Here is a 9956-nt window from a genome sequence, read left to right on the forward strand (position 1 = left end):
TAATGATGCATCTTAAGGAAGTAGAAAAGCAAGAGCAAACCAAATAAAAATTTAGTAGAGTAAAAGTAATAATAGAGATCAGAGCATAAATAAATAAATTTGAAATGAGAAAAACAATACAAAAGATCAATGAAACAAAAGTTGTTTATTTGGAAATATAAACAAAATTGACAAACATTTAGACAGACTAACAAGAAAAGAGAGAAGACCAAAATAAATAAAATTAGAGATAAAAAAGAAGACATTACAACTGATGCTGCAGAAATTCAAAGGGTCATTAGTGGCTACTATGAGCAACTATATCCCAATAAATTTCAAAATCTAGAAGAAATGAACAGATTTTGAGACACATACAACATACCAAGATTGAAACATGAAGAAGTTTAAAAACTGAACAGACCATTAACAAGTAATAAGATCAAAGCCATAATAAAAATTATCCCAGTTTTTAAAAAATCCTCAGACCTGAGGGCTTCACCGCTGAATTCTATGAAACATTTAAAGAACTAATAACAATCCTACTTAAAGTTTTCCAAAAAATAGAGGAGCAGAACATACTTACAAACTCATTTTATGAGGTCATTATTACCCTGATACCAAAACCAGACAAAGACATATCAAGAGAAGAAAACTACAGGCGAATATCATTGATGAATGTTGGTGCAAATTTCCTCAACAAAATCCTCACAAACCAAATTCGACAATACATTAAAAAGGCCATTGATTATGACCAAGTGGGTTATATCCCAGGAATGTAACTATAGTTCAACAAACACAAATTAATCAATGTGATACATCATATTAATAGAACGAAGGACAAAAACCATCTAATCATCTCAATTGATGTGTTAAAAAGCATTTGATAAAGTTAAATATTTCTTTATGAAAAAAGAAAAAATAACTGGGTATAGAAGAAACATACTAAAAGCTATATATGACAGACTCACAGCTAGTATCATAGTGAATGGGGAAATACTGAAAGCCTTTCCTGTTAAGTCTGAAACATGACAAGGATGTCCACTTTCCCTGTTATTACTTAGCATTGTCCTGGAAGTCCTAGCTAGAGCAATCAGACAAGAGAAGAAAATAAAGGACATCCAAAATGGAAAGGAAGAAGTCAAATTATCTTTTTTTGCAGATGATAGGATATTATATTTGGAAAAACCTAAAGACTCCACCAAAATAATATTAAACTGACAAATTCAGTAAAGTTACAGGATACAAAATCAACATATAAAAATCAGCAGCATTTTTACATGCCCAAAGTGAAAGATCTAAAAAAGAAATAAAAAACATAATCCTACTTACAATAGCCATACATAAAATTAAATACCTAGGAATTAACCAAAGAAGTGAAAGATCTCTACAATAAAAATTATAAAATGGTAATGGAAGAAATTGAAGAGTATACAAAAAAGTGGAAAGGTATGCCATATTCATGGATTGGAAGAATCAATATTGTTGATTCTTGCTACCCAAAACAATCTATATATTTGATGCAGTCCCTATCAAAATACCGGTGACATTCTTCACAAAAATAGAAAAAAAATTATATGAAATAAAAAACATACAGAATAGACAAAGCTATCCTGAGCAAAATGAACAAAACTGGATGAATTACATTACACTGACTTCAAATTATACTACAGAACTATAGTAACCCAAACAGCATGGTACTGACATAAAAACAGACACATAGACCAATGGAACAGGAAAACCCAAAAACAAATCCAGAAACTTAAAGTGAACTCGTTTTTGACAAAAGTGCCAAGAACAAACACTGAGGAAAAGATACTCACTTCAATAAGTGGTCCTGGGAAAACTGGATATTTATATGCAGAATGAAACTAGACCCCCTCTCTCTCACCATATAGAAAAATCAAATCAAAATGGATTAAAGACTTACATCTAATACCTCAAACTAGGAAACTACTGGAAGTAAACATTGAGGGAACTTTCCAGGACATTGTTCTGGGCAAAAATTTCTTGAGCAATGCCCAACTAGCACAGGCAACCAAAGCAAAAATGGACAAATGAGATTATATCTAGTTAAAAAGCTTCTGTGCAGCAAAGGAAATTAACACAATGAAGAGGTAACTCACAGAATAGGAGAAGATATTTGCAAACTACCTTTCTGACAAAGGATTAAAAATCAGAATATGCAAGGAGCTCAAACAACTCTAGAGGAAAAAGTCTAATAATCTGATCAAAAAATAAGCAAAAGACTTGAATAGATATTTCTCAAAAGAAGACACACAAATGGCAAACACGCATATGAAAAGTTGCTCAGCATCAATGATCATCTGATAAATGCAAATCATAACTACAATGTGATGTAATCTCATCCCACTTAAAATGTTTTTATCGCCGGGCGCGGTGGCTCACGCTTGTAATCCCAGCACTTTGGGAGGCCGAGGCGGGCGGATCACAAGGTCAGGAGATCGAGACCACAGTGAAACCCCGTCTCTACTAAAAAGACAAAAAATTAGCCGGGCGTGGTGGCGGGCGCCTGTAGTCCCAGCTACTCGGAGAGGCTGAGGCAGGAGAATGGCGTGAACCCGGGAGGCGGAGCTTGCAGTGAGCCGAGATCGCGCCACTGCACTCCAGCCTGGGCGACAGAGCGAGACTCAGTCTCAAAAAAAAAAAAAAAAAAAAAAATGTTTTTATCAAAAATCAGGCAATAACAAATGCTGGTAAGGATGTGTGGAAGACAGGGAACCCTCAAACACTGTCGGTGGTAATCTAAATTAGTACAAGCACTATGGTAAACAGTTTGGAGGTAGGTTCCTCAAAAAACTAAAACTAGAGCTTTCATATGATTCACAAATTGCACTACTAGATATATACTTAAAGGAAATCAATATATTGAAGAAATATCTGCACTCTCGTGCTCACTGTAGCATCGTTCACAGTATCCAAGATTTAAAATCAACCTTAGTGTCCATCAACAGTTGAATGGTTAAAGAAAATATCTTAGTTGTACATGATGGTCTGCTATTCAGCCATAAAAAAACAATGAGCTTCTGTCACTTGCAACAACATAGTTGGAACCAGAGATCATTATGTTAAGTGAAATAAGCCAGCCACAGAAAGACAAACATTGCATATTCTCTCACTTACTTGTGGGATCTAAAAATCAGAATGATTTAACTTGTGGAGATAGAAAATAGAAGGATGGTTACCGGGGCTGGGAAGGAAAGTTGGGGGAGGGAGAGGAGAGTGGGGATGTTTCATGGGTACCAAAAAAAAGTTGGAAAGAATGAATAATACCTAGTATTTGAAAGCACAACAGGGTTACTATAGTCAATTATAATTTAATTGTACATTTTAAAATAACTAAAAGATTATAATTAGATATTTTGTAATACAAAAGATAAATGCTTGAGGGCTTGGATACCCAATTTTCCATAATATTATGCATTGCGTGGCTGTATTAAAATACCTCATATACTCCATAAATATATCCAACTTCTGTGTGCCCACGAAAGTTATTTTAAAAATCTTTAAAAAAGTAGTTAGAGCAGCTTTTTACAATCCAGAGACAGAAAACAAAATCTAGATCCAACAGCGAAACAAAGAACCCATTTCCTTCCTGGCACCAGTTTCTTTTTTTTTTTTGAGACGGAGTCTTGCTCTGTCGCCCAGGCTGGAGTGCAGTGGCGCAACCTCGGCTCACTGCAAGCTCCCCCTCCCGGGTTCACGCCATTCTCCTGCCTCAGCCTCTCCGAGTAGCTGGGACTACAGGCGCCCACCACCACGCCAGGCTAATTTTTTTTTAGTATTTTTAGTAGAGACGGGGTTTCACCGTGGTCTCGATCTCCTAACCTCGTGATCCGCCCACCTCGACCTCCCAAAGTGCTGGGATTACAAGCGTGAGCCACCACGCCCGGCCCTTCCTGGCACCCATTTCTATCCCCTCCTTTCCTGCTCTGCCTGCCCGGCATCATCAGCCCTTCTGGGGCGTGTACCTCACTGCCTGCCCCAGGACCAGAGGCCTGTCTCCCCCTTCCCTCCCCACCGGAACGGGGGAGACCTCTTCACACCCAAAGATGCTTTGTCAAGATGGCTGCACTGTCCCTTTGAGTTCCTGCTTCTTGTACACTGCTTTGGGGACTCCAGCCTGGGAAGATGGGGCTGATTTCCCACCTAGAGAGGTTGATGGCGGAAGGAAAATGGGGAGGCACTGGGGTTGTGGAGGGCATGGGTATGGCTGAGGAGGGTGCTGGGAGTGGCAAGGCGGTCTGTCTGGGGGAGGGGGAGGGGCAAAGTTGAGAGATCACCTTCCCTACCCTCCACCTTCCCGCAGGGAAGACGAAGCCAGGTGCCAAGGCTGGGGTCAGGACACCCATGTTCTGGGGGGCTTGACCCCAAATCCCAGACCCTGGAAGCTCCAGGCTCGGGATGTCTCTTGAGCATCTCTCCTGGCCCCCTCCTCTCCAGCCTGCCAGCCCAGCCTCCCCAGCCCCCTCCCCTCAACTCTAGGGGTAGCGTAGCCCCAGGCCACCCTAGCCCAGCCCCTGCATTGCCATTTCCCCAGAGGTGGCCCCTCCACCTCTGCTCTGACCTCTCGCTGACTCTCTGCCCCTCCTTCTTTTCTCACAAGTGCCATGAGTTTTCAAACATCTTCGGATCTCAGTCTGCTGCTGCCATGAACTTTGTTGGGTTAAGGGGGAGGGGCTCTAGGAAGGAACTGGGGGGAAGGGGACAGGTAGGTTGCTGGAGGGACACTTTTTGCTGCTAGAAAGCCCCTCCCTTCTCCTGGGGAGCTGGGGCTGGCTTGTCCCCATCAATTAGGCGAGAAGGGGTCAGACCAAAGATGGTGGTTTGTCCCGTGTAAGGGAACAGGTGTGGGGAAGAGGTGGGGTTGGGTTCCAACTCTGGCTTTTTCTGGTAGAAAGGCCTAACCCATTACACCAGAAGACCATGGGTGAAGTCTAGATGGGGAGGAGAAATGAGGCCAGGGACAGTCTTGCCAGACGACTCTGAGGAGGGCAGGGGACAGTTCCATGGCCCTTGCTGGACTGCACTAGGCTGGGAACTCTGTTGTGTGGAGGGGTGGTCAGAGGTCTGTGAAGGGTGGGCAGGAGGCATGGGCAGGTGAGGAGCCGGCCCTTCCTGGGAAGCAGCCCAGCCTGTGGCTGCCCCCGAAACCAGGAGGAGGGCCGGGAGAGTTCCGGGGGGCTGAGGCACACAGGGAGGCCCACTTCCTCCCTGCCCAGCCTTCGCTGTATCTCTGCAGACTTGGACAATCAAAGGGAGAGAGGGTGTATCGGGTTCTGTTCCAGCCGGCATCCCCCGGTGGCTTCCAGGCCTCAGAGCTGTGTGGCAGGGCCCCCTGCTGGGGCTGGACACCACTGCAGTCCAGTGCAAAGCCGCCCCCAGAGCCCAGGTGTCCCCCCTCACCTAACCAGACCTGGTGCCTTGACGCCCCCACCCCAGCCGGGACGGTACAGAGAAGGGTCTTGGTTTCCTCTCCTACTCCCTTCCTTGGGCTCCTGAACTCATTTGCTCCTAAATCTTGTTAATTCTTTTTCTCTGGATTTTGGTTTCTTTTGGCTTTTCCTTGCCTTCCCCTTTCTCTCTCTGTCTCCAACTCTCTTTCCCCATGTCTTTCTCGCTGTCTCTATGTTCCTCTTCTCTCATCCTCAACTTTCTGTCCATTCGGGGCTCCTCCCCACCTCCCACGCCCCTAGCCCCTCCCTCCTTGGCCTCCTTTTCGATATGCCAAACCAATTTTGGGTCGAGTGCATTTAACGAGAACAAAACAAAAGGCTCATAACAACAAGGACGTTTCAGAAAAAAACAAAAAGTTTAAAAAAAGATTCTTGAGTCAAAAAGTCAAACAACAAGGAAATTAAGATTTCTTGAAAAAAAAAAAAAGTAGTTGACTCTGGGACACATCCAGCATATTCAGTCTAGATCTGTAAAAGTAAGTATAAGCTTTATTTGAATGGTTATCTTTGAACCTTACATAGCTAAGAACACAAGTTAAAATTTCTTTTTTTTCTTTTTTCTTTTTTTTTTTTTTTGAGATGGAGTCTTGCTCTGTCACCCAGGCTGGAGTGCAATGGTGCAATCTCGGCTCACTGCAACCTCTGCCTCCCGGGATCAAGCAATTCTCCTGCCTCAGCCTCCTGAGTAGCTGGGATTACAGGCGCACACCACCATGTCCAGCTAATTTTTGTATTTAGTAGAGATGGGGTTTCACCATGTTGGTCAGGCTGGCCTCGAACTCCTGACCTCATGATCCGCCCACCTTAGCCTCTCAAAGTGCTGGTATTACAGATGCGAGCCACTGCACCCGACCACAAGTTAAAATTTCTAAAATTCTTATGGTCTTTCCCTTTCATATGATTATCTTAATATTTTGGCTCACTTTGTTATTTCTAATTCATGCTCATTCATTAACTTCAAACAAAAGCAGTTTTATAACTTTTTTTTTCAGCCAATGCTAAGTTAACTTATTTGAATTTGTGATCTTCCTAAGTTGTTGATTGCTGGCTAATGGACAGCAACATGAGAATGGCTGACATGCCCATATCCCAGCACCTTATTTTGGTGAAGATGCCCACATTTAGTTGTTCATTCACACATATACAAATAGAGTCCAACTTTAAAACTATATTTTTTGTTGGTACCCAAATAAGTACAACCTGCATATAAAACAAATCAAAACAAAACAACAAAAAACATTTGCTAAATATATTTTTGTGATGGTGATGCTTTTTCTTTCTTTTCTTCTCTGGCTCCGTTTCTCTCTCTTTTTTTTTTTTTTTTCTGAAGGATCATACAACATTCGACCTTCTTTATCCTCTAGATGGCATCTGAAAATGGTACCTGTTTAATCCATCATAGGATGGTGAAATTTAATTTTGGAGAAAAATTGCTACGTGGACTCAAAAATTGTTATTATTTTCTTATTTCATATCTAAGACTTTATCTATAGTCCTAAGTTGTTATTTTATAATTCTGAAAAAATATAAGATCTATTACCGGAATAGGTGGTCTACCACAGCTATAAAACATAGTTTCTATAGTTGTTGTTTGTTTTGTTTTTATTTTTTACTAAGAACTAAAACTAAGATTATGTCTATATCAGATAATGTATGTGACAATAGATAAGCAATGTGATAATGGCAGGAATTTATGGAAAGCAATCCAACACATAGCAGAGTCCAACACTCCTGTTTCTCCTCAAACAATTTATATTTCTATTTAAAGGAAATTTTCCTTATATAACTGGGTCAAAAGTGCACAACAATTGAAACATTAGTACAGTGAAAGACAGATACACAATATGCCACCCATTAAACTTGCCAGATTCAGAAGCAGGAGGATGGGAAGAGAGAAAAACATCGGTGACATCCACAATTTTTTATCTTGCCCTGTAGTACATGAGGTAAATTCTCTACCTCTCTCTCATGATTTTAAGCTCTTCAAAGTCAGAGATTTGGTAAAAGAGATTTTGATATCCTCTTCATCAAATAGCCACTACAGAGCAAAATTCAGATATTTTATTTAAAAATTGGGCAAATGCTCAGCAAACTATCGCAAGGACAAAAAACCAAACACCGCATGTTCTCACTCATAGGTGGGAATTGAACAGTGAGAACACATGGACACAGGAAGGGGAACATCACACACCAGGGCCTGTTGTGGGGTGGGGGTAGGGGGGAGGGATAACATTAGGAGATATACCTAATGTTAAATGACCAGTTAATGGGTGCAGCACACCAACATGGCACATGTATACATATGTAACCAACCCGCATGTTGTGCACATGTACCCTAAAACTTAAAGTATAATAATAAAAAATAAAATAAAATAAAATAAATAAAAATTGGGCAAATGATGATCATAACAATAACAATGATAATAGAATGATTAATGGCAGTTTAGACTTTATGAGAACATACATACACCATTCTAACAGCTTTAAATTTATTAACTCATTTAGTCTTCTTAAAAATCCTATAAGATAGGTACTATTATTATTTCTACTGTACAGACAGGGAAATATTTGTCAATGTGACACATCTAGTAAGTCATGGAGAGGAGATTTAAATGCCAGCATTATGGCTCCATAGACTAAAATCATGATTAACCAGCTTGCTTTCTCCACTATTCTTGCTGTTCAGTAAAAATTATGATTATGGCTATTTGAGGATTGTATTAGATTTTTTTTTTTTTTTTTTTTGAGAAGGACTCTCGCTCTTTCACCCAGGCTGGAGTGCAGTGGCGCGATCTCGGCTCACTGCAGGCTCCACCCCCGGGGTTCAGGCCATTCTCCTGCCTCAGCCTCCTGCGTAGCTGGGACTACAGGCGCCCGCCACCTCGCCCGGCTAATTTTTTGTATTTTTAGTAGAGACGGAGTTTCACCGTGTTAGCCAGGATGGTCTCGATCTCCTGTATTAGATTTTTATCATTGTTATAACAAATTATGAAAAATTTAGTGGCTTAAAAAAACCTATTTTTTTGTCTTACATTTCTAGAAGTTAGAAGCCCTAATATTAAGGTATCAGTGTATATTTTTTTCTCAAGGCTCTAAGAGATAATCCATTTCCTTAGCAAGTAGATAGTGCCCAAATTTCTTGGCTTGTGGCACCCAGTAAGCAGTTGAGTCATTTCAACCTTTGCTTCTGTCATCATATCCCTTCCTTTAATGCTGCCTTTCTTACTTGTTTCTTAAAAGGACCCCTGTGATTACACTGGTCTTACTTGGATAATCCAGAATAATCTCTCCATCTCAAACTTTTGAACTAATCATACCTGAAGGCCTCTTTTGCAATGGAAGATAACACATTCACACATTCTAGGAATTAGGATATGGATATACTAATGTCTTTTGGGGATATCATTTTTCAGCCTACCACAATAATTAATTATTGAGTAAAATGTTTAGTAATAGCAGTCATGGTATCACTACCTCAATCAAAGCAAAAAGAATAAAAAAGGATAATATGCTTCCATTACCAGAATCTGAATCTCTAGATTCTATGAATACATTTGAAGTCTGTAGTATTTAAACATTTTTCTTTTCCTACTAGTCACATATTAAAAGATGTGAACTTAATGAAAAAAGAAATCAGTAATTTATTTTTAGACATTTAGCAACAGAATTAGAATAGGGCAATTGCAAATAACTGTGAACAGAGATGCATCACACATACAAAAATCTTAAAGTTCAATCTCTGATCTTTTCAGTTGTTTGGATCTTACATCACTTGTTTTGCTCCCCTAGTGTGCCTATCCAGAAGACAGCAAATAAAATATTAGTGAATAAGAAACCTGAATATTAAATTGTGAAGCTACTTACAAACTTTTCTCAAGAACCCCCCACAACCCTGAATGCTATAATTTTAGTATTTGGCATTGATTATAAAATGTGAATATGCTTTAATGTATACAAAATGTTTTAATGCATATTGCTTTTTTCAACATCATAATACACCTGTGAGTTCAATTAGGTAACTACTATTTTCATGCTCATCCTCTGATCAACAAAATTGTTTACCAATATAGACTGTTGGTAACTAGTTGATTAATCTTAGTCCACCAAACCATTTTATGATTTCTAGTCAATTCTCAATCAAATAGGCTGTGTGACCTCCTAAGAAATAACTTCATTCCAAAATTCTCCAGATTTACCTTAGTGTTTGAAAACAAAGATGGATTGTTGAATAGCTATTCAATAAATGCTTAATTTAGCTAAAAATAACATATATGCATGTTTTATAAAGCTACCACTAAACAATCACTTAGTTAAATTTAATATAGAGGGGAATTGTGCAGTTATTAATAACACATACACATGTGTATCACACATATACACACACACATATATATAGTGTATCTGTTTAAAATAATCAGATACAGAGGTAAAGCTTATATTATTGAATGAATCATTAATTCTGACAAAATTTCAAAAACATCTAAATGCATCTTTTGTTTTCTT

General features: G+C 39.5%; 1 pseudogene; it reads left to right on the forward strand.

Annotated features, from left to right (window-relative positions):
* Positions 1-3919: 3919 nt before the first annotated feature.
* Positions 3920-4975, forward strand: LOC129471433 (uncharacterized; annotated as a pseudogene).
* The last annotated feature ends 4981 nt before the right edge of the window (positions 4976-9956 follow it).

This window comes from Symphalangus syndactylus, chromosome 21 (genome assembly GCF_028878055.3).
Source record: "Symphalangus syndactylus isolate Jambi chromosome 21, NHGRI_mSymSyn1-v2.1_pri, whole genome shotgun sequence".
Classification (NCBI taxonomy): Eukaryota; Metazoa; Chordata; class Mammalia; order Primates; family Hylobatidae; genus Symphalangus; species Symphalangus syndactylus.